The sequence below is a fragment of the Mobula hypostoma genome, chromosome 21 (genome assembly GCF_963921235.1).
Source record: "Mobula hypostoma chromosome 21, sMobHyp1.1, whole genome shotgun sequence".
NCBI classification, from domain to species: Eukaryota; Metazoa; Chordata; class Chondrichthyes; order Myliobatiformes; family Myliobatidae; genus Mobula; species Mobula hypostoma.
Genome location: NC_086117.1, coordinates 36,259,549 through 36,284,343, shown reverse-complemented (window position 1 = coordinate 36,284,343; position 24,795 = coordinate 36,259,549). Strand labels below are relative to the sequence as shown.

General features: G+C 41.6%; 1 protein-coding gene across 3 annotated transcripts in view; it reads left to right on the top strand.

Moving 5' to 3' along the window:
- Nucleotides 1-268: 268 nt before the first annotated feature.
- brinp1 (bone morphogenetic protein/retinoic acid inducible neural-specific 1) overlaps nt 269-24,795 on the top strand; it is a 423,443-nt gene continuing 398,916 nt past the window's right edge. Inside the window, exon 1 of one of the 3 annotated variants that reach the window (XM_063073794.1) lies at nt 269-423. The gene's annotated coding sequence lies outside the window, so the exon portion shown is untranslated. Of the gene's footprint in view, nt 424-899; nt 979-2,570; nt 2,596-24,795 lie in introns of those variants that run through there. The other 2 variants (XM_063073795.1, XM_063073798.1) reach the window with 2 other exon arrangements.

Below are 24,795 nucleotides of genomic sequence, written 5' to 3'. Positions count from 1 at the left end.
TCTCATTCAGTATAGATCTCCTTACAGGATCAGACCTTCAAACCAATAGCCTCTACCATTCATCCACCCCTGGAGTATGTTGTTGCTGCAGCCGCCGCTGGTTCTGCTGATCTTGGTCGCTCAGGTCTCCGCAGCCGGTCGGTAACGAGGAATACATACATACAGTATATTTATATATATATATATATATATATATATATATTATATATATATATATATCTCTAAATATAAAACATCTATCCAAAGTCTTGTCACACCGGCATGAAAAGAAGGGATCAGTCTCTCTCCTCAGCAACCGCGCACAGACTGCAAGGTCGCTCGAACCGCCGGAGCTGGTACTACAGGGTCCTCGGCAACTTTATGCCGAAAAACCTTCAGCCCAGAACTCGCTGCACACCAGCTACGGAGAAGGACCGTCACTAGGTGAGCGAGCGGCGCCGGGGGGTTGGTGAAGGAGGCCACACATTTAACTGGATACCGTGTGCACATTTTGGTGGGGGAGGGTGTATGAAGAGAGGGAGAGAGGGGGAGAGGGAGAGGGAGAGAGAGAGGGAGAGAGAGAGTGTGTGGCGGGTGTGGGGGCGGGGGTAAAATGGTCACTCCCAGATATCAAGAACTGCAATCTCTTTCAAAGATTATATTAATTACAAGTTGTGTTCTGATGGGTCAATTCGTTAATGGATATTGGAAATCTTCCTCCGATCCACGGGAATAGCACCAAAGCAGAGGGATGCGCAAGTGTTAAATCTTGCCCTGATCATCCAATATTTATTCTCTGGAAACCCTTCCCTGCGGTGCGTGTGTGTGTGTTGCAGACTGAACGCAGACCTAGTACATGTCGATTTTGCAGAGTTCTCTGCCAAGGTGTGGGCTGACGGGGGGCTGCTTTGAGCAGTGGCGGAATGTGACGGGGCCGCTCCAAGATGACAAGAGACTGGGGGTAACGGTTCGAACTGCTTTGATGTACACGCAAGCACGGTGGGCATATTTCATAGAAGTATTGAGGGAATGTAGATATTTTAATCACAAGCTCTCTCGGCCTTTATTTACGTTATCTGTTAACTACACGATCAATTAAGCACATCATTGTGAATTGAAGAACCTTTGGCTTTTTATATTCATTTTCTGTTACTTTTAGACTCCCGCGTGATTCCCCTTTTTCTATCTCCGATATTTTGCAGCTATACTTTTGATCAGAAAACGAACCTCACATTCAAAGTTTTCTTTAAAGGATTACACTCTGTTGGAAGGTGTTGCCGGAGTAACCTCTTCCACTAGGGGGAGCCCTTACTCTATTTAACCCAAAATTTGAGCACATTGAGGTTTGCAGCGGTTCACTCGTCATTGTCTCTTTAAATGGGAACTATTAAAAATGCACTTATCGTTTACTCTGTTGGGCACATTTGACGAAAGCGCCAATTTGTCCCTGCAACGGTTATGTAATATGCATTTTCTCAAATCGCGCCGATTATGTCAACGAGGCCCTTGTATTTCAGGTTTAAAAGTTATTAATTAATTGAAAGTCCTACCTCCCCCCTCTACCTGCGCCAGTGCAAAAGTGCATCGGTGCAGCGGGTCGGACGTGATCGCAAACACCGATCGCAGAGTGTTTTTGTTATTAAGGCGTCCTTTCCTGTTTAATGTGTGGTTCGTTACACCATCTGGTTTACTGGCGAGATATCCAGCGGCCCTATCCGGCGAGGGGACACGCTTCCCTTGCATTTTGCTGGCTTCCAGTTTATAGACTCATAATCCACACCTGCTCTCTTCTTCTGCTTTAAAAACGAAAATGTCATTGATTGACACAAACAGAGAGAAAGTAAGCGTGGGCACCTGATGCAATGCTACTGATAAGATCAAATCAAACACTGCGTTCAGCTTCACCTCCGGTCAGGTTTTGCAAACCTTTCAAGAGTTTGGCTGAAAAAGGTTTACACCGGTCTGTACCTCCTCCCTGAAATGACATGCTATTTTCTGAATGTTACCCTTTCTAGCGTACACTTAAATTCTTGATAATAGTGGAGGAAGCTTTGAGGGGCCGGTATGTGTTTTAGATTTACTGCTCTTCAGAAGGGAGTCCGGTGCTTGAAGCAGTAAAAAAAATATTGTTGCATCCTCCCACTGTGTAGCTCTGGCATTCACTTGCCCTATTAATCAATTTGAGTAGTTTAAGGATGCATTAGCCACGTTGGGCAATAAAACTAATATATTGAAGGTGGATTTCCTAATCGTTTCTCCATTGACGTGGACAGCATTCTTGATGAGGATTCACCCTTGCTGTCGTACATACTAAACTACTCTGAAGGCCTTGCTGAAGCTCTTGCTGGTTCGCATGGACGGAGCCTTGCAGAAGAGCCATGGAATCAAACACTGCTTCCCGTTTACCAGGTGTACACAGGTGTTGTGAGTAACGTGGCTGCAAGCACCGTGCAGGCTGAGGGTGCACAGAAGCAGACAGCCGATGAAAATGTATTCGGGGAACAATGATTAATGTGGCAGTTAAGCTTGGAAAGGAGATTTTTCTCTTGGCATTTTCCAATTTAATCTGAACAGATATGCTTAAAGTTTGCAGCGAAGTCTTGTATAATTAAATAGGTGAGTATCCAATTTATTGTACTTTAAAGAAACTTAATGGTCAGCATGCTGGCAGATTTTATCTTGTAGAAATATCTCTCTGATGTCAATCTCCATTCTGGCATCAAATCTACATGCCTACCTCACACTTACTTGTCATTTCATCACTAGCCTGATAGAAATTCATGGTGACCTTTATCTCCTTTCCGGTTTATTTGAATCCATATTCTTAGACTTGCAATTAGAAGTATTTTGTTTGGCTCTGATGGCACTTGATGCCCAGGCAATCAAGTGTGGGGATCACTCCTGAGTTCTGACTAGTGTGAATCTGGACATTGTGGAAATTTAAGGCATTATTTAAACTGTCTAGTTGAATGCCAGCAGTCACAAGGATACAAGGCGCTCTGAAATTTAAAGCCTGTTTGGAAAAGTATTTCTTTATTTGGTTTTGGAACAGAGAATGATTATGCATTGGTTTATTTTAAATGAAGTTAAGTAATAGGAGTGGGATCTTCTCACAGAGTAATATGAAGAGTTGTGTAATTAGTTGACTGGGAAAAGCTCTTGATGAACAAATGTCTTCAAGAGTGCATTGGAAATGTGGAGTTAAACATCAGAATTAAACCACTGGAAAGTCTACAGATCCTGTGCCATTCTTTATAAAATTAAACTTTTTTCTGTGGAATTGGGTTAAGGTTTCTCATGTAAGAAATAACATCTTGTATGAATGCATGAAGATGCATTTTGCTGCTGCTAATGCAAGGTATGGTCTAGGTTATGGTGATATGAAATAATAAGGTAATCACTGAGAAAGGCTGTATTAGCAAAATAACCTGAACTGGTCTGGTCGATTATGGGAACAAAAAGCAAGCACTGAAGGCTTCATCATTGCTGTTGAGCGGGTAACATATTGGCAGGACCTTTTACTCCACAAGAGGTGGCTAAAATTTCTTGATTCTTCTGCTTGTTTTCTAAGCACTGCTGATAAAATATTCTTCTGTATTTCCTGAAGGCCACTGACTTAAAATGACGGAAGCCTTGAATCTCTTGACAAAGTTTCCACCTTTAGTTAGATCATGGCTGGTTCATACTTCAGCTCAACACTGGTTTGGTTTTCAATCCAAAATATCCTGGCTGAACAGGAATGCAAGGAGAGAGAGAGAGAGAGTTTCAGAGATCTATCATCTTTATGTGAAGAATTCAACCCTGAGCAGCTTAGCTTACATTCTGTTACATTGCCTATCCGATCAAATCCCCAAGACTTTATTGACACCTTAAATATGTCAGCCACTTATCTCGTATTCTTAAAGGAAAATCAACCAAGTGCATATAACCCTGACTAATCATTTAACCCTCTTAATCTCTGTACTATTCTGTAAAGATATGCTATCAAATACATTGGCAAATATAATTCCGTCTGAAATGCAGTCAGTAAAATTGATCGTAGTACTCTGGAACTTAATATAATTTTACTTTTTGTTCATTTTTTAACATGTCATTGGCACAGTCAGTATTTATTCCCATCTTTCAATGTCTTTCAAAGGGGGGCAATGACCCAATTTCCTGAACTGCTGCAGTGCTCTTGGTGAAAAGCCACCCATGGCACTGATAGGATGGAGCTCTCGCAATGATGCTCTCGCAATGATGGAAGGGAATAGTGATATATTTCCACGTCAGGATGGTGTGTGACATGGAGAGGAACCTGTAGGATAAAGCATTCTTTTGCATCTGCCAACTTTATCTTACTAATGGAAACAATAACGTATTTGGGAAGCATTGTTGGAATAGCCTAGATGAAGTGCCTTCTGGTGATAGTATGCATTGTAGCTTTGGTGCTGTGGTGGTTTAAGTGAATGAATGTTTAAAATGGTGAATAGGGTGCCAATAAAGCAGACTTTTTGCTGTCTTAACACTGACAGTAGGAAATAGCTGATTAGATATTAGCACCGGATGGAATAACTACATTTCAATTCATTCCGATTCTTGACTATCTCTTTCATTAGAGCTGGTGGTTAAAGACACACTTAGAGCAGGTATCGGTTGTCAGTAAATTTCTGTCATCTATAATTGACCCCGGAATCATGATGCCTATTCAAGCTGCCACAGAAGGAAGTTTGGTGTAGAATGTCCGCAAACATCTACCTCCAAGCAGGAGCTTTATGATGCTACCAGGGTTTGGTTATTACAGTCTCTGTGGCATCTGCCAGCCCTAAAAATCGCCAGGCTCCTTTGACTCTGTCATGTTGAGCATTCCCAGTTTTCATTGTTCAAATATTGATGGCCAAATCATCAAAGGTTGGAAACTCTATAGCTCCCTCTCTAAATGTTACCACATTCTTAACTCCGTTCCTTCTAGATATTAATTAATGCCAAATTTTCTAAACAAAGCTTTTGGTTAGTATCCTCTTAGGTCCTTTTGTGGCTCTCTATCACATTCTTGGTAATTCCTTGGAATAAATATGCCTTATAAATGCAAGTTGTCAGGTCTGTGAAAGTTTGACATTGGAAGTGCCTGGCAGCAGAACAGTGAGTCAGGAAATAAGGTCAGAAATGAACTTGAGACCCAAGAAATTTTCCTTCTGTCATATTAAAATAAATGGATATCTTTTTGCATAAATGCCATGGAGTTGTGCATTATGGACCCAGGCCCTTCAGCCATGCAGTTCATGTTGCTAACTGAGCTAGTCCCATTTAGCTGAGCGTCCCATTTAGCTGTACATGGCCCTCTTAGATTTTCCTTATCTGTTAAATTATCTGAATTTTTTTTTTAGACATTTTAATTGAACATCAAGCAGCTGATTCCATATCCCACCATCCTCTTTTTAAAAAGTTGTCCCACAGGTCAAAAGTTCAAGGTTCAAAGTAAATTTATTATCAAAATTCATATACTATACATCACTATATACTACCCTGAGATTTGTTTTCTTGCAGGTATTCTCAGTAAATCCAAAAACCATGATAGAATCAAAGAAGGACTGCACCCTACAGGGCAGACAAACAACCAATGGGCAAATAACGACAAACTACGCAAATACAAAAGAGAAAATAAATAAGCTACAAATATCAATAAAATGAGATGGTGCCCTTGAATGTGATTCCATAGGTTTTGTGAACAGTTCAATGATGGGGCAAGTGAAGTAGAATGAAGTTATCCCCACTGGTTCAAGAACCTGATGGTTGAGGGGTAATAACTTCCTGAACCTAGTAGTGTGAGTCCTGAGGCTCCTATGCCTTCTTCCTGATAGCACCAGCGAGAGGAGAGCCTGTCCTGGGTGATGGGGGTTCCTGATGATGGTGTAGATGTACTGAATGGTGGGGAGGGCTTTTCCCGTGGTGAACTGGGCCAGATCCACTACGTTTTGTCAGATTTTCTGTTCAAGAGAATTTGTGTTTCCATACCTGGCTGTGATGCAGCCAGTCGATATACTTTCCACCACACATCTAAAGAAATTGGTCAAATTATTAGGTGTCATGTCAAATCTTCACAAACCTCTCAGGAAGTAAAGCCGCTGCTGTGCTTTCTTTGTAATTGCACTTACGCCTGTTCGCTGCTGTCGTTACTGTGTGGTCGGGAATCTTTCAGAGGGTAGGCCTCAATATCCCCAGCCTTGCCTGCTTTTGACGACCGAGAAGGAGATTGAATCGTTCGGACAGAGATGGCGCTCAGTACTCGGTGTCGGGAGAGCTGATCAGAGCTCGAAGTTTTCAGATGACTCAGAGTCGGATTATGGTCAGCATAGCAGGGAGAGTTTTACTTCCTTCTCCAGTCTGCGTGAGATGTGGGACATTTGAGAAACTTTGAACTTTATTGGGCTCATGGACTTCTTCATCAAGTTATGGTATTGTTGCACTGTTGTAACTATATATTATAATTATGTGGTTTTGTCAGTTTTTTCAGTCTTGGTCTGTCCTGTGTTTTGTGATATCACACCAGAGGAAATATTGTATCATTTCTTAATGCATGCATTACTAAATGACAATAAAAGAGGACTACGTGTCTTCATAATCATTCTGGACCCAGGACAGTTCCTTTGAAATAATAACATTGAAGAATTTAAAGTTGCTGACTGTAAAGGACTGACTCAAAGACCTCCAATTTCACAAGATCACAAGACAAAGGAGCAGAAGTAGGCCATTCGACCCATCGAATCTGCTCCGCGGCTCCCCCATGAGCTAAACTATTCACCCATCTAGTTCCAATTTCCGGCTTTTTCCCCATATCCCTTGATACCCTGACTAATTAGATACCTGTCAATCTCCTCCTTAAACACCCTCAATGATCGGGCCTCCACAGCTGTATGTGGCAACGATTTCCACAAATCCACGACCCTCTGGCTAAAAAAATTTCTCCTCATCTATGTTTTAACTGGGTACCCTCTAACTCTAAGACTATGGCCTCTTGTCCTGGACTCACTCACCAAAGGAAACAACCATTCCACATCTACTCTGTCCAACCCTTTCAACATTCGAAACCTTTCTATGAGATCCCCTCTCATTCTTCTATACTCTAATGAATACAATCCAAGAGCCGACAAATGTTCCTCATATGTTAGCCGCTGCATTCCAGGAATCATCCTCGTAAGTCTTCTCTGAACTCTCTCCAACATCAGTACATCCTTTCTAAGATAGGGAGCCCAAAACTGCACACAGTATTCCAAATGAGGTCTCACTAATGCCCCATAGAGCCTCATCAACACCTCCTTACTCTTATACACTATTCCTCATGAAATGAATACCAACATAGCATTTACTTTCCTTACCGCTGATCCAACTTGGTGGTTAACCTTTAGGGTATCCTGCACAAGGACCCCCAAGTCCCTTTGCACTTCCGATTTTTGAATTTTCTCCCCATCTAAATAATAATCTGCCCAATTATTTCTTCTTCCGAAATGTACAACTGTACATTTGTCAACGTTGTATCTCATCTGCCAATTCTTTGCCCACTCTCCTAAACTGACTAAGTCTCTCTGCAACCTTTCCGTTTCTTCAACATTTCCTGCTCCTCCACCTATCTTGGTGCCATCCGCAAATTTAGCCACAAAACCATTTAATCCATAATCCAAATCATCGATATACATCGTAAAAAGAAGCGGCCCCAACACCGACCCCTGCGGAACACCACTAGTAACCGGCAACCAATCAGAATAGGATCCCTTTATTCCCACCCTTTGCTTTCTGCCTATCAGCCAATGCTCCACCCATTTCAATATCTTTCCTATAATTCCATGGGCTGTCCTGAAGTCAATGGTCAGTTCCTTTGGTCCTGTTGATATTGAGAGATTGTTGTGGCACCTTTCAGCCTGATTTTAAATTTCCCTCCTATATACTGACTGATTTTTTCGCCAGCTTTGATTTGGCCTATGACAATGGTGTCATCAGCAAGCTTAAATGTGGCATTGGAAGCTGTGCTTAGCCACACAGTCATAAGTGTAAAGTGAGTGGAGCAAGGGGCTAAGCACCCAGCTACATGGGGCACCTGTGCTGATGGAGATTGTGGAGGAGATGTTGTTGCCAATCTGAGCTGACTGGGGTTTGCAAGGGAGGAAACTGAGGAATCAATTACACAAGCAGGTGTTGAGGCCAAAGTATTGAAGCCTATTAATTAGTATTGAGGAAATGATAATATTGAATGCTAAGCTGTAGTTGATAAAATGCATCCCGATGTAGGCATCTTTGCTGTCCAGATGTTTCAGAGTTGAGTGACAAAACAATGAAATTGTACTTGCTGTGGACCTGTTGTGCCAATAGGCAAAGTAGAGTGGATGAAAGTCACTTCTCCGGCAGGAGTTATTGTGTTTCATCATCAACCTCTCAAAACACTTCATCACAGTGGATGTGTAGTCATTGACACAGGTACCATGTTGTTCTTAGGCAGGGGTATGATTAAGGCCTGCTTGAAGCAGATGGAATCCTGAGACTTGCCGAAGTGAGAGGTTAAAGATATCAGTGAACACTGCAGCCAGTTCATCAGTCTTCAGTGCTTAGCCAGGCATCCCATTTGGGGCGGATGCTTTCCGCCAGTTCACCCTCCTGAAGGATACTCTCGTACCGCCCTCAGAGACAGAACTCACAGGGTTATGAAGGGCTGTGGTAATTTTGTGAAGTTTCCTCCATGTTTTGACGGTCAAAGTGAGCATAGAAGGCATTGAGTTCATCTGGAGGTGAAGCCTTGTTGTTGCATGTGTTGCTTGATTTCACTTTTTAACAGGTGATAGCACTCAAGCCCTGCTACAGTTGTTGAGAATCCTTCATTGATTTAAGTTTAGTCTAGAATTGCCACTTTACCCGTGAGATGGTTTTCCAGATATCGTGTCTGAACTCTTGTATTTCACTTGGTCGCCAGACCCAAATGCCTCTGATCTGGCCCTTAGTCGATTGAGGATCTCGTGGTTCATCCAGGACTTCTGGCTGGAGAAGACTCTGAATGATTTTGAGAGAACACACTCATCTATGACTGATTTTATAAAGTCCGTGACAACCATAGCGTATTCATTCAGGTCCACTGATGAATCCTTGAACACGACTCAAGGAAGTCACGAATCCCCTCCTCTGCCTCCTGCAACCACCTCTTCATTGTCCATATCTCTGGAGCCCTGCTCTTTAGCCTCTGCCTGTAAGCAGATAGGAGGACAGCCAAATGATCAGATTTCCTGAAATGTAGTCATGGAATGGTAGGTATTCATATAGCAGTGGCCTAGCGTGTTGGGACCTCTGGTGTTGCGGGTTGTATGCTGATGGTATTTGGGTAGCGATTTCTTCAAACATGCCTTGTTGAAGTCCTCGACCATGACTTGGAACTGTGCTGGGATGGACTGTTTCTTGTTTAGTGCCTGATTATAGTTGGCCGATGGCAAACTGCGGCCATGATCACAGTGAGTACTCTCTTATCACTTGATTGTTAGGTGCTCAAGGTTGTTGGAAGACGAGTTTCACAAAACTGTCACATTGGAGCACCACAGAGAGTTTATCATGAAACACATGACCCAACCTTTTGCCTTTTCCCATTCAGTAGTTGGATCCATCCTGTGTATCGAGAGGCCTTTGGGTCATCTCACCGAATCTGGTGTGCTAGGAGGAAGCCATGTATCAGTGAAACACAGAACACAACGAAGTCTCATTTCCTTTTGATACAGCAATCTTGCCCTCAGGTCCTCATTTTTGTTCTCCTGTGATGACACTTTTGCTAACAAGCTGCTGGGCAGAGGGTGTCTCATTCCTCTGTGTTTTAGTCTAGCTTGGAGTTCATGCCTCCTCCCTCTCTTCTGGTCATGCTGGCGTAGATTTGCTTGCCTAAGTGTTCCGTCCCTGCTTGCTTGAGAGTTAAATCCACTGAGTCCTTCAGAAGATCGTGAAATAGTTCATTAAGTTGGTTCAAAAGTGTGTTGCGTGAAGGGAAATTACATGCTGCAGATTGCAGTGAGAGTAATTCAAGAGGTATACTTAGAAGTTTTGTAAGCAGCCTGGAGAACATTGCTGTGGTTCATCTCCGCCATCTTGATTTTTAAAAATGCCCCTTAAATTTTACCTTACCAACTTAAATATAACCCTTCTAGTTTTAGCCTCTTATGTGTTGTTAAAAAGAATGTGATCATCCACTTTATCTGTGTCACTCATGATTCTATGTACTCTGAAAGATCATTCCTCAGCCAATGCAGTTTCATTTTTATAATTCAAGCCCTTAAGTCTTGGTAAAACCCTTGTGAATCTCTTCTGCTTAATAACATCCTTTCTGTAGACAGGTGACCAGAACTAGACGTAATACTCCCAACTGTTAACTCACCAATACCTTGTGTAGTTGTAACAACACAGCTCCCAACTCCTGTACATAATGTGTTGATTGAAGAAAAGCATGCTAAATGCCTCCTTCATCAGTCTGACTTCCTGTGTTGTCACTCTCAGGGAACTATGTACTGGTACTGAAAGGTCTTTTCTGTTCTCCAGCACTCCCAAGGGTTCTGTCATTCACTGTACAGTTCCTGCCCTGCTTCAAAAGCCCAAAACGCAACATTTAGCACATGTTTGAGTTAAGTTCATCTGTCATTCCTTGTCCACGTTTCCATTTGTTATTGATGCTGTTGCAATCATGGATAACCTGTTTTGCTGTCCAGTCTACCACCAATATTATTGTAAAAGAACTTTATTGTAAATGTACTTACCATGCCAGCTGTTCTGTGCATTGGTGGCTCATACTAGGCTGTGATGTAGCTGGTCAGAAGAGATTATATGCAAGAAGGCAATGAAGAGTCTGTTCAGCAGGTAGATAGTTTATATGGGATGTCGTTGAAACTAGAAACAGGGAAACATGTAAGAAATGGCCATCAGCAGTAATTGGAAGGTGTTAGAGGTGATAGCTTGAAGGGAAAAATAAAGTCTTACCGTGTTTTATTTTGATTGCAGTGTTTTCATGTTTTATTATCCAAACCAGCCTTTCTCAACCTTTTTGCCCTGGAGGAACCCTTGCTGCGTAAAAATTATTATATCTACAGCTCACAGTGCATTAGTGTGATCAGTAAGTTGTAGATAAATAATCCCAGAATAATTTTCATAGCTCTTTTGAGTAAAGAATGAATTTTTAGCCAACCTTTCTCAGAAAAAAAAGGTAGTTAAGCTTAGCTTACCTTTTGTGAAATTAATCTCTTTCTTTCCCTTTCATAATTTTTGTTCAGTATTACAGAATTCTCCGTTCTTCTGCAGTGGACCCAGAGGGGCTGCTTCATTCAATAGTTCCATTTAATATCAGAGAAATGTATGCAGTATACATCCTGAAATTCTTGTTCTTCCCTCTCCCAAGCAGAAGCAGCAGCAAGGCAACAACGTACCCCACCTCCACCCACTTCTGCAAAAAGCATCAGCACTCTCCTCCCACCAAGAATGCAATAGCAAAGCCCCCTCCATCTATTGCTGCTCAGTTTAGTAATCTGCAGGTGCCTAACCTCCATTCTCTGGGAAGACTTGTTTATTATATTGCCCATTGGCTTCTTCTCATGCTTGGGAAAATTATATACGCTGTCGTCTGGATGTTTGGAGAATTCTTTGCAGGAATGATTACGATTTAAAAAGAATGGTTAACATTTCAGATAGAGACTGTGTATCAGTCTGAGAATGCGGAAGGACTCCTCCCCCTGACATTTTCCTAGCTGACTGTTAACCCCTTCCTGACACCCAAATTCTACCAAATCAGGCCCAAGGCTCTCTGGATCCAAAGGACCTCTTGTGGTCATCCCATCCTCTTTCATTTCATCTTCTGCTTCCCTGATAACTACAACGCCTTCAGAGCAACCCATCAGCAGCTCTGTTCCCCTATTCGAGACACTGATGACCCAACAGCCTACCCCCCTCACCAAGCCCTACTCTCAAAACATACCACTTACCCAAGGGTTTGCCCTCTAACTTGTCACAACTCATCCATTTTTCTCACTTGCATGGGGTAATGAAGATGAGACTGACTGCCGTGAGCACCTCCTGTTACTGTTGTTCCACTTTCTTACTGGTATCTCACCAGTGTGAAGTAACAACCCCGAGCTCTAACTCTTTCTCCAGTGCATACCAACAATTTATGATTAGCTTTGTAGATTTTGACTCCCTTCATTCCTTCAGCTTGTTTTTTTTTGCTCTCAAGCCCACAACAAGATAATCTTGCAGCTCGCTAACCTCTTCGCATCATGAAATATGTCACGTTACTGGACAATATTGTGCTAATGAGAACATATTCTACATTTTTTGTCATGATGTTGATTGAAGGTTGAGTTTTGACTACAATCTCCCTCATCCTTCTTCAAAATAATGCAATAGTGTGGGAAACAGTCAGGGCCTTCATTTAATGTCTCATCAGAAAGATAGCACTGGACGGTGTAACACTTCCTTGGTACAATGCTGTAAATTCATCCTGGATTTTGTTCTTAGTTTTTCGGTTCAGGAATTTGACTCTTCAGCCTTCTCAGGTACAAGTAGAAAAGAAGGATGAGGGCTAAAACACACGTACACACACACACACACCTGTGTACTTTAGCAAAAGTATGTTGTAAGAAACCGAATCTTGTTATAAAGATGTCTTTCTACTATCAGAAAAAATGAGACAATGAAACAAAGGAAGTCAAATTGCACTAAACTCTATAAAAGTCTATCTGACCTACCAAAACATTGATATACAGTATGAAATCTGTCTTCCATCATCTTGCAAAGAATGTTGTATTTCTAGTTTTTCTATTTCATTCATTATAATTTTTATGCACTCCTGTCAATTAGGCTGAGTTATTTGAAACATTTCTTCCCAAATAAAAAAAAATCCTAGCAATCATTAGAGAAACTGGTTTATTGCATGTTACTGAGATGTTTTAAACAAGCAAAGTGTTTGAATGCTAGATTCCGTTGTTGTAAAATAATTTCTTGCATCAGCAGTTGCTCCTCTGGATGTGAAATGACAAGCCACTTTGATGGGCAGTGCCATCGGAACCAGGCTGTTACGATGGAACACTGCCAGGCTTAAAAATAGCCCTGGGTTCAATGGGCCTGCGGTCACTGCACTGACATAATGAAGTGGTTTAAACTCACAGGGCCAGCAGCTATCTCATGATTTAAGTAAGACAGAGGTTTGCAGCTTACATAGTCTGAGTGCTGTGTCCTTGAACGTATTTTACTTAGCTGATAAGAACGTACAGACCCTTTGTCCTTCTTAAAAAGTCATGTGAATTTGGGTCTTGATGTCCAAACTTAAAAAGACCCTTGTTCTCCAAGTTTTACTGCACTGAATTAGAGAATTGGCGATGGCTGCATTGGATGTGAGGGACATGACTAATGGAGTCATAAATTTACAGTCATTCACCATGAAAACTGGCCCTACAACTCACTAAGTGTGCGCCAACCATTAGTTGTACGTTCTCCCCGTGACCGCTTGGGTTTCCTCCCACAGTCCAAAGACTGGTTGGTAGGTTAATTGGTCATTGTAAATTGTCCTGTGATTAGGCCAGGATTAAATCAGGAGGTTGATGAGCAGTGCGGCTCAAAGGGATGGAAGGGCCTATTCTGCACTCTATCTCAATAAAAAATTAAGCACCAATTTTATTTTAAACTCATTTCTTTCTCCTCTCCACATTCCGATCAACTCTACCTCTGATTCTACCGTTCACCTAGGGCACAGGGGACAATATACTGTGGGCATTTAAGCTATCAAAATGCCTGTCTGGGATCTGTGAGGCAATGTGACCACCTGGAAAGAGTACACAGGCTCACGGTGAAAATGTACAAACTTCGTACAGGCAACATCGGAGGTCAGGATTAAAATCCAGACCGCTGGAGCCGTGAGGCAGCAGCTCTACTCACTGCACCACGATGTCATCTTCATGGTGATCGTCAGCTTTCAATCATCAGGCCAAAGTTAAACTGAACAGCATGCAAGCTGTGATTGTGACTGAGGTGTACCTTTCATCCTCTTATCCACAACTGCCTTTTACGTCATTCACCTAGTCAGCCAATCCTTCCACTTAAAGTAATAGAGCCACGTAGCATAGCAAATGGCTCTTTGGCCCTTCTCATCCATTGTGACCAAGGTGCTTATTTAAGCCAGGCCCATTTGTCATATCCCGTTAAATCTTCTCTCTCTATGTACTTGTCCAAATGTCTTTTAAATGTGCATCAGCCACTTCCCCGGACAGTTTATTCCGTATATGCATCACCCTCTGGGTGAAAAGTTTCCCAACAGGTCTCTATTAAATCTTTTCTCCTCTTGCCTTAAATCTGTGCCCTCTGGTTCTTGTTTCTGCAGCCCCGGGAAAAAAGACTGTGTGCATTCACCTTATCTATCTATGCCTGTCATGATCTTGTATACCTCCTGAGATACTTCTTACTACCTCATCAGTTCAGGGGGCTTTAGGAATGCAAATACATTCTGACTTTTCCAATGGAACCCAAAGCCAGCAAACAAATCAGTTAAAAGTAATTCCTCTGGAAGGCAGTGGCGACTGAGGTGGGTTGTGTTGTTTAGATTATCAATAGTTAGTACAGTTACGGCACTGAAAGACAATGAAAGGATTTGATCGACAGAAACTATTTCCAGAACTGAGTTATCCGGACAAGGGAGCATTAACCTCAACCTAAAACAGCTGTTCAGGGAGTATGTCAAAAGTACTGCTAACACAATCAGTGTAATATTCAGAACCTGCTTATGCAAAGTGGTTAAGGCCAAAGTCAAATATGAGTTGCAGAGCTGTGGTTGATAGAATATTGTTAGGCAAATCAATTAAGAGTTCTTGAACTGAAGCAGAAAGAAGGAATTGTATTGGTTTGGAGTGGGATAACAGAATGGTAGGATGGGCCCAGTGCTTCCCATAATCCAGTTGTCCGAAGCTGTGGTCCAACATTTACTTGTTTGTGTGTGACATACATCCTCAAACTCTCAGAATCGGAATCAGAATCAGGTTTAATATCACCGGCATGTGTCATGAAATTTGTTAACTTTACAGCAGCAGTACAATGCAATACATGATAATAGAGAGAAAGAGAAAAATGTGAATTAAATATATCTGTCTGTATAATAGTTAACCGTCCTGGGTATGACTCTAAACTGCAACCGGTGATGAGGCTCTGATTGGGAACTTCCAGAGCTTTGGGAAAAGTGGAGTTAATCCTTAGTCATTCATTGCTCCCAGGGCCGCTTTGACCCTGAACGGTAGCACCTGCAAGGGTTCCTGCTCAGGATACGAGCGGAGGCCAACGGCAGATCCGGCAGTTTCAGTAACTGAACTTATGACGGAGAAGGCGGATGAATATTTGGGAAGAGAAATGGCAATTTCTTTAGTTCGCCCAACGGTAGGCAATAGCAAACCACCGTTGCAATTTGCTAAGAAAACCATGATCAAACTCATAAAACGTATCACACAACAACAGCGTTAAGACTAAAGATTAACATCATGGGAATTAGCGAAGTTCTTTGGATAGGTGCTGGAACATGTCAGATTAGAAATAGAACACTAGTTTATTCTTGTGGAACATCCCATACTAATGGAGTAGGAACTCTTATGAATGAAAACATGGCAAAAAGTGTTTTAGGACATTGGGCAATATCAGAAAGAGTGCTTCTTGTTGGATTCAGAGGACAACCATTTGATTTAGCAATTATACAGGTCTATGCACCAACAACAGATGGAACAAATGAAGATATAGATAAATTCTATGAAGAGCTTGAACAAGCAAAGAATGGATACAAATCTCAAGATATTGTTATTGTCATGGGAGATCTAAATGCTGAAGTAGGACAAGGTGCTGATGGAAATACCATAGGAAAATTTGGTCTAGGGGAAAGAAATGAAAGACGTGAGAAATGGGTAGAATGGTGCAAGATGAATAATCAGGTCATTATGAATACCTACTTTAAAAACCATCCAAGATGCTTGTGGACCTGAAAAAGTCCAGGTGATAACACTAGAAATCAAATTGACTTTATTACTATAAACCAAAGATATAGAAACTCAGTGACTCAATGCAAAACTTATCCAGGTGCAGACTGTAATAGTGACCATAACCCAGTAGTATCTCATGTAAAAGTAAAACTTAAAAAACTGAAGAAGCAAAAACCTGAACAATCCCTAGACTACTTGCAATTAATTAAAGAGGAAAACTTAAGACAAAAATTTACAATTGAACTAAGGAATAGATTTCAAAGTCTAGAAATAGAATCTGTTGAAGATGATAGCAATCATGTAGGAATGAAATTTAACTCTTTAAAGGATGCCTTGGTAGAATCAGCAAAGTCAGTGATTCCTAAAAAAGAAAACACAAAGGATAGATGGATGACAGATGAAATTAAAAATCTAATGGAAGAAAGGAGACGGAAGAAAGCAAATCCAATGGAATATAAGTCCTTAGATAAAAAAGTTAGAAGCTTATGTCGAAAAGCCAAAGAAGAATGGTTAAACCAGGAATGTGAGCAAATAGAAAGAGCCCTATTACTGATCCAAAAAGGTTACATGAACAAATCAAGAATATCACTGGTAAAAAGCTCCTCTGTTCTTCAGGTGGATGTTTGAAAGCAAAGGACGGTATCATTATTATGAAAAAAGATGAGATTATGAACAGATGGACTGAATATATTCAGGAAATGTTTGAAGATGATAAAGGTGAAAAACCAGAAATTAAGAAAAACATTGAAGGTCCAAGTATTTTAAAATCTGAAGTTCATAATGCAATAAATAAGATGAAGAAAGGAAAGGCAGCAGGTCCTGATGAATTAGTAATAGAACAAATAATTGCCCTTGAAGATTATGGAATTGAAAAACTTACTGATTTAATCAATGACATTTATGAGACTGGAATAATACCAGAAGAGATTAAAAAAATCAGTATTTATCACTCTTCCTAAGTAAGCTGGAGCAATAGAATGTGAATTACATTGGAGCATAAGTTTAATGAGTCATATCACCAAGATACTTCTAAGAATTTTGATGACAAGAGCTAAAGGTAAGATACAAGCTGAAAGAGGCAAAGAACAATGTGGCTTTGTGAAAGACAAATGTACAAGAAACGTAATATTGATGTTAAGGATACTATCAGAACGAGCTATTCAAGTGCCAAAAGATTTGTTTCTTTTATCAGCTACACAAAAGCATTTGATAAAGTGAAGCGCAATAAGTTATTTGAAATATTACAGAAAACTCTAGATCTAGATTCGGAAGACATCACCTAATCAGAAATCTGTACTGGGAACAAACTGCCGCTGTAAGAATAGATGGAGAAATGAGTCAGTTTACAAAAATCAAGAGAGGTGTTAGACAAGGGTATGCTTTCTCCCCTGATTTATTTAATGTGTACAGTGAAACAATATTACAAAAAATCAGACATCTGGGGAATCAAAGTTGGTGGTGAAAACATCAATAATTTCAGATATGCAGATGACACTGTTAATTGCAAGTACAGAGGAAGAACTACAAAACTTAATTGATATAATTGTTGAAGAAAGTACAAAAATGTGTCTATCTATCAATTGCAAAAAGACAATGTATGGTGATATCCAAAAAGAAGGAGAATCCTGTCTGCAGGCTGAGAATAAATGGGGAAGACATAAAACAAGTAAAGAACTTTTGCTACTTAGGAAGCTGGGTGACATCAGATGGCAGGTGCGACTTGGACATCAAAAGAAGAATAGGGATGGCAAAAGACACCTTTACGAGAATGAAGAGTATACTGAACAATACCAAACTAGGCATGACAGCCCACCTCAGAGTACTGAAATGTTGTGTTTATCCAGTTATGTTATATGGCTCAGAATGTTGGACAATATCTAGTAACATGAAGAAACGAATTGTAGCAGCAGAGATGCGGTTTTTGAGGAGGATGCAAAGAATATCATGGACGAAACGAATATCTAACGAGGATGTCACAAACAGAACAAACACAAAAAGAGAAATAATGTATGAGATCATGAAAAGGCAACGTAACTTCATTGGACATGATTAGGAAAGAGGAGTTAGAATGCATGGTAATTATGGGAAAGATTGAAGGGATGAAAGCAAGAGGAAGAGAAAGACAAATGATGATGGAGACAGCAGCCAGAGAACTGGAAATGAATACCAATGAATTGATCCACTTGACCCAAAATGGGAGTGTATGGGCCATGGCAGTCAAAGCTCAAACTGGGCATGGCACCTGATGATGATGATGATAGTTAATTAAATAATTTGGCAAAAAAAGGAAATATAAAATAGTAATGAAGTAGTATTCACGGGCTCAATGACCATTCAGAAATCAGATGGCAGAGGGGAAGAAGCCGTTCCTGAATCTTTGAACATGTGCCTTCAGGCTTCTGTACCTCCTTCTTGATAGTAGCAATGAGAAGATGGCAATTGAGCTGACATGCAGAGTATTGGTGTATGATGGCATGTCACCATGAAAGTGACAGCAATTTCTGAAGTCTCAGAGCTCTCTGGGTTACAAAATGACCTAACATTGCACAAATTCTCCATGAAATTTTAAAGCATTTTCAAGCCTGTAATAATAATATTAATAAAACATTCCATGTTATTCATTGATGACTGCATACAGTGTGACTCATCACCGAAAGTGAGGAAAACCCAAAGTTCAATTGATTTAAGCATCTTGCTGAATTGGAAAGTTTGGGTCCAGGCCGAATCATGGTGGCAGGGTCTAGGTCCCAGAGCCATATAGAAGTGACAGAACCCGAGGTAATACCGTAATTTGATAAAGAGCAGACCATGGGCACGGTAAAAAAATCTCGAAGTCCCGATAGCCCCAACATCTCACGCAGACGGTAGAAGGGAGTAACTCTCCCTGCCATGAGCCTCCAGCACCGCAAACTTGCCGATGCAGCATCCCGGAAGCACCCGACCACAGCCGACTCTGAGTCCGTCTGAAAACTTTGAGCCTCCGACCAGCCCTCCATCAACGAGCACCGAGTACGATCTCTGCCGAGCGCTTCGACCCCACCCCAGCCGCCGAGCAACAAGCAAAGCCGAGGACTCGGGGCCTTCCCCTCCGGAGATTTCGGATCACACAGTAGCAGCAGCAGCGAAACAGGCATTTCAGAAGTTTCGCCAGGTGTTGGTCCGTGCTCTTACATCTGCCTCCATCAAATCAGAATTGTGCACGGCACCCTACTTGACAGATAACAGATATTCATCACCAGAGTGGCTGCGCGTGCTGCGTCGCACCACCATCTTCTGCTTCTCCTGTCTGGACGACACTTTAAGCGCCGGGCTGAATTGGAAAGGTTGGGTACAGCGTACAGGCCGAATAGAGGTGGTTTGATCCAGGCACCAAAGTGTATTGAAGCGACAGAGCCCATTGTTTAGATGATTAACAGGCCAGTGTGTCAGGGCTGAAGGCAAGGGACGGGCTAATTCAGCTCGCTGCTGTGCAGTATTTACTTGGCTCTGTGATGAACTGAGGCTATGACTTCGTGTCTGTGGACGGACTCTCTTTGATGGATTTCAGTTCTGAATGCTCTTTTCTTGCTTTTATTGTTTGCACAATTTTTTTTTTCTGCTCATTGTTTGTTTGATGGTCTTTCTTTAATGGGTTCTTTTGGGTTTCTTTGTTTTGTGGCTGCCTGTAAGGAAATGAATCTCAAGGTCATATAATGTATATGTACGTGGATATTAAATGCACTATAGTCTTCTATAGAGATTGCATGTGATTGATAAGTCGTGTTTACTATCATGTGCACAGTTGCAGTGAGATACAAGTACAATGAAAAGCTTGCTCGCTGGCATGTAGGTTCTGACAACGCAAATTATACAAGACGATAAGAAAAAACACTGTACAAAGCAAGATAGTAGAGGATAGGAAAAACAGAATCAGAGACAAGTTTATAGTAATGCAGTAGATGGTCGTAGTGTTCCAATGCTTAGGTATGATCAGTGAAATAAATTTACAGATCTTTTCCAGGAATGGAACCTTTCATAAGCAGGGATCTGCCAGTGCACATGTGCACAGGTAATCTCGTATATATTTTTAAAATTTATTTGAAGATTGAGACAGCAATGTAAAGCCAGAATTTATTATCCATCTATAATTACCCTCCATAAGCCAAATTCCTAAACCACTGCAGTCCTTCTGGCGAAAGTAGTTCCTTGGAAATGTTGGGGAGGGAGTTCCAGACTCTAGATCCAGCAATGATGTCTTGATGATGTGCACTTGGAGGGGGATCTGCATGTGGTGGTCTTCCCTTGTCTTTCTTGGTGGTAGAGGTCATTGGTTTGGAAGACAGTGGTTAATGCACACAGTAGCTGCAGTGTATTTTGTAGATGTATGCTCTGCAGCCACTTTGCATCAGCGATGGTTAGGGAGAGAGAGAGAGAGAGAGACTATTTTGGATAGCTGACTGCTTTGTCCTCAAGCAACTGCCACCCGCATCTCTGACACACTATAGGACGTGATACTTTGCAGCCTTCTCCAGCTTAGTATTCAGAAATCAGTAAACTGGCAGCATTTTTCATTAGAGTGAGGAGAAATTTGTCCTTGGTTGAAATGTTAAATGTGTCACGATTGCTCATTGGCTCCTTTCTGCAAAAACAGAAAAATTTGGCTCTGTTAACGAGAATGTGATTGGGATGTTTCTGTGTATTTTTGTGACCACGCTTACTCTGCAGGTTTCCATTGATTAGTTCAGCGCGACCTTTTCCTGTGAAATGTGATTGGGATGTTTCTGTGTATTTTTGTGACCATGCTTACTGTGCAGGTTTCTCCCTGCCAGCATGTGCCCTTCCCTCCCCTGTTACTCACCAACTGATCTCTCTCACTTGTGAAGCTGGCAGACTCAGGGGAAATAACTCGTACAATCTTGGGAAGAATGTACAAATTTCACACAGTCAGCACCCTGCATCGGAATTGGACCTGGATTCCAGAGCTGTGAGGCAGTAGCACTAACTCGTGCTTTACTGTTTCCAGTTGCAGGGAGGAGACCTCAATTGTAATAAGTGAAAATAAAATCGAAATTCCCTCAACTTAATTTGTGATTAGCCATTATGTTTTGTAGCTTAAAAACCTTAAATGATTTCAAAGGAAGACACAGTTCTAACTTCAAGTTTACTTTAAACAAGGTGTGCACATATCACATGGTAGTGTGATGATATACATGTGCTTAACAACACACACAAAACGGTGGAAGAACTCAGCAGGCCAGGCACCATCTATAAAAGGAGTACAGTCGATGTTTCGGGCCTAGACCCTTCCTCAGAACTGGAGGAATAAAAGATGAGTTAGAAGCTGGTTGGTTTGATGATCTTTTTGTTATCAAAATTAAATACGGTAAAAAAAACTGGAAATATCCAAGTATCAAGAATTCTTAATCAACTAATGTACGTTTAAGATTACTCAAATATTATTGGAATATAAAATACACAACAGTAACATTTAAAATTATTCAACTTGGGATTGGACCTAATATTATTTAGCACTCCTGAGAGGAATCTAACTCTGAGAGAAGTTCTGTCAGACCAAAATTCAAACAGTTTTGTGGTTAATTAAAAGGAGCACTGTTTGATCGTGCTGACAATGATATTTTGTTTTTCACTCAAATTCCACTAGTTGGAGCAGAGGAGAGGTTGCAGGTGAGTTAACTTTGCAGAGGAATAAAAAAAAGACTACTGAAATTTGCCCTTGATATAATTGGGTTGCATTTGAATCATGTCCATGTGACTATTGTTTTTGGTGACAGGAAACAACACCATTCTCCAATGGAGATGGTCGGATCTAGAGAATTAAGCTGCTTTGACACATATTCTTAGTGGCATTATGGAGAGGTGGGTTTGATGTTCTTTTTGTTATGGAAATTAAATATACAGAGAGAAAAAGACTGGAAATATCCAAGTAGCAAATCTAAATTTCAGTGTGTGGAGAGGGAAGGAGGTTAACATTTCAGGTCAGTTAATGTTCCATCAATTCCATGAGGGTGGCGTTGTTGCATAAGTGGTTAGCACAATGCTTTACAGTATGGGTTGACCCCGGTTCAATTCCCACTGCTGTCTGTAAGGAGTTTGTACACTTTCCCCGTGACCGCATGAGTTTCCTTCCTCAATCCAAAGATGAACTAGTTGGTTGCTTAATTGTTCATTGTAACGTGTCCCGTGATTAGGCTAGGATTAGATCGGAGTGATTGCTAGGCGGCACAGCTTGATGGCCTATTCAGCACTGTATCTCAATAAATAAATTGTATAAGGTTAGAGATAAATATTTTAATAGCAGAGAAGCAGGGTAAAGGAGGAAAGAACTAATAAGAAGGCATGTGATCAGGAAGGGATGTGAGATTAACCCCACAAAGGAGCTGATTGTATCTACTAAAAGGCCTTCTTGTTTGTGAGTAATGGAAGAGGAGTGTGTGGTATAACGTCACTGCTAAGCCTCAGAAGCAAGAGGAGGATGTTCAAAAGAGCTCTTGTATTGCAGGAGGGCTAAAAAAGGAAGGTGGAAAATGGATTAATTAAGGACAAGGGAAGACAGGGGATCCAGTGGCAAAATTGCAGTGAATAACACTGGATCTCTGACGAATTTCCCCTTGCTCTACTTGCTTTACACTTACGACTGTGTGGCTGAGTACAACTCCAATATCATATACGAGTTTGATGACACCACTATTGTGGGGTGTATCAAAGGTGGTGTTGAATCAGCATAGAGGAGGGAGATTGAAAATCTGGCTGAGTGGTTTAACAACAACAATCTCTCACTCAATGTCAAATCAACTTCAGGAAAGAGAAACCAGAGGCTCATGAGCCAGTACTTGTCAGAGAACCAGAGGTGGAGAGGGTCAATAACTTTAAATTTGTGGGTATCACTATCTCAGAGGACCTGTCCTGGGCCTGTCATGTAAATATAGAAAGCTTGACTTCACCTTTACTTTCTCAGGAGACTGCAGAGATTTGGCAAGACGTCAAGAACCCTTGGCAAACTTCCATGGATGTGTGGTGGAAAGTGTGCTGACTGGCTGCATTATGGCCCGGTGTGGGAACACCAACGCCTTTGAGTTGAAAGTCTTAGAAAAGGTAGTGGATTTGGCCAGGTACATCAAGGGTAAAAACCCTCCCAACCACCGAGCACATCTACATGAACTGTTGCCATCGAAAAGCAGCATCCATCATCTAAGATCCTCACCACCCAAGCCATGCTGTTTTCTCGCTGCTGCCATCAAGTAGAAGCTACAAGTGCCTCAGGACTTGCAGCACCAGGTTCAAGAACAGCTATTACCCCTCAACCATCAGGCTCTTGAACAAAAGGTGGACAGATATACTCATTCTACTTCTGGTGTTCCCACAACCAATAATCTTACTTCAAGATAGATAGATATACTTTATTGATCCCGAGGGAAATTGGGTTTCATTACAGCCGCACCAACCAAGAATAGAGCATAAATATAGCAATACAAAAACCACAAACAATCAAACAACAAAATGCAAATTATGCCAGATAGAAAATAAGTCGAGGGCCAGTCTATTGGCTCAGGGTGTCTGACCCTCCACTGAAGGAGCTGCAAGTTCGATGGCCACAGCAGGAACAACCTCCTGTGCCGCCCAGTGTTGTATCTCGGTGGAATGTGGCCGAAGTCCAACAGTAAAAAGTTCAATATCCGGTCTACAAACACGTTCCTTGATCGTAATATGACCCGGATTGCACCATATGTTGTTAACCAGAACAGTAAGCACCCAACTCCTTTACGCTTATTGCTCTCAGTGCACTTCCGGTCAGCCGGAACGCTCTGGAAGCCGTCCATGGAGAAGTTTTGATCAGGTATGTCCTCGTGCAGCCCTGTTCAGTGAAACACATAACACTGCACTCCCGAAATGTTCTCTGATGCCTGGCTAGCGCCGTGAACTCGTCCATTTTATTACCCACCGAACTCCTCTTCTCCATAAGTCTCTGTTATCTCGACCCGGTCCTCTTTCCTTGACTTTGTGATCCCCCTCTGCATCCTCTGTGTGTTTTCCTCCAGATTTCAGCAGGGGTGTCCGCCGCTCTGCTCGCTAAACTGGCTGGTATTACCGCAAGCAGCTGGTCCCTGGAATAAACAATGCGACCATGCTCCTGTCCCACGTGTCGGGATGTAACTATTTCCAGCGCTAAAAACCCAAATAAACCCATACCAGCATGTTAGAGAGGGTGCAGCTTTGATGTTTTACCGTGAAAAAAAAATACAAAAAATTACGTAAGTTAAAAAGTAATAAGAAAAAAGTAAGAATACTGATCGGGAACGGCTGTAACAGGCTGCATGCACGACCGGTGCATGCGCAGTAAGACTCCTTGTCTTGTTATTTCCTGCTCTCGTTATTTATTGCTTTGATTGCCTTGGCACAGTTTGTTGTCTTCTGCACGCTGATTGATCTTAATTGATTCTGTTATGGTCACTATTCTATAGATTTACTGTTCTCACAAGAAAATGGATCTCAGGGTTTTATATGGTGACATATATGTACTTCGATAATAAAATTTACTGAATTTTGAGAGGCAAAATCTTCACACGGAGTTCGGTGTGTGCATGGAATGAGCTGCCAGAGAAAGTAGTTGGGGCAAGTCTAAGTACATTCAAGAGAGATCTGGATAAGTACATGGATAAGCGGGATATGGGTCATCCACGGATAAGTGGGACGAGCTTGGAGGGCACCATAGTTGGCATGGATAAAGTGTGCAGAATGTGGCTTGTTTCCATGTTATTATTTCACTGTCCCTATGGATAAATCTTGTCCCACAGCTCCGGTGAGCAGGGTTCCATTGTGACCTTGCTGC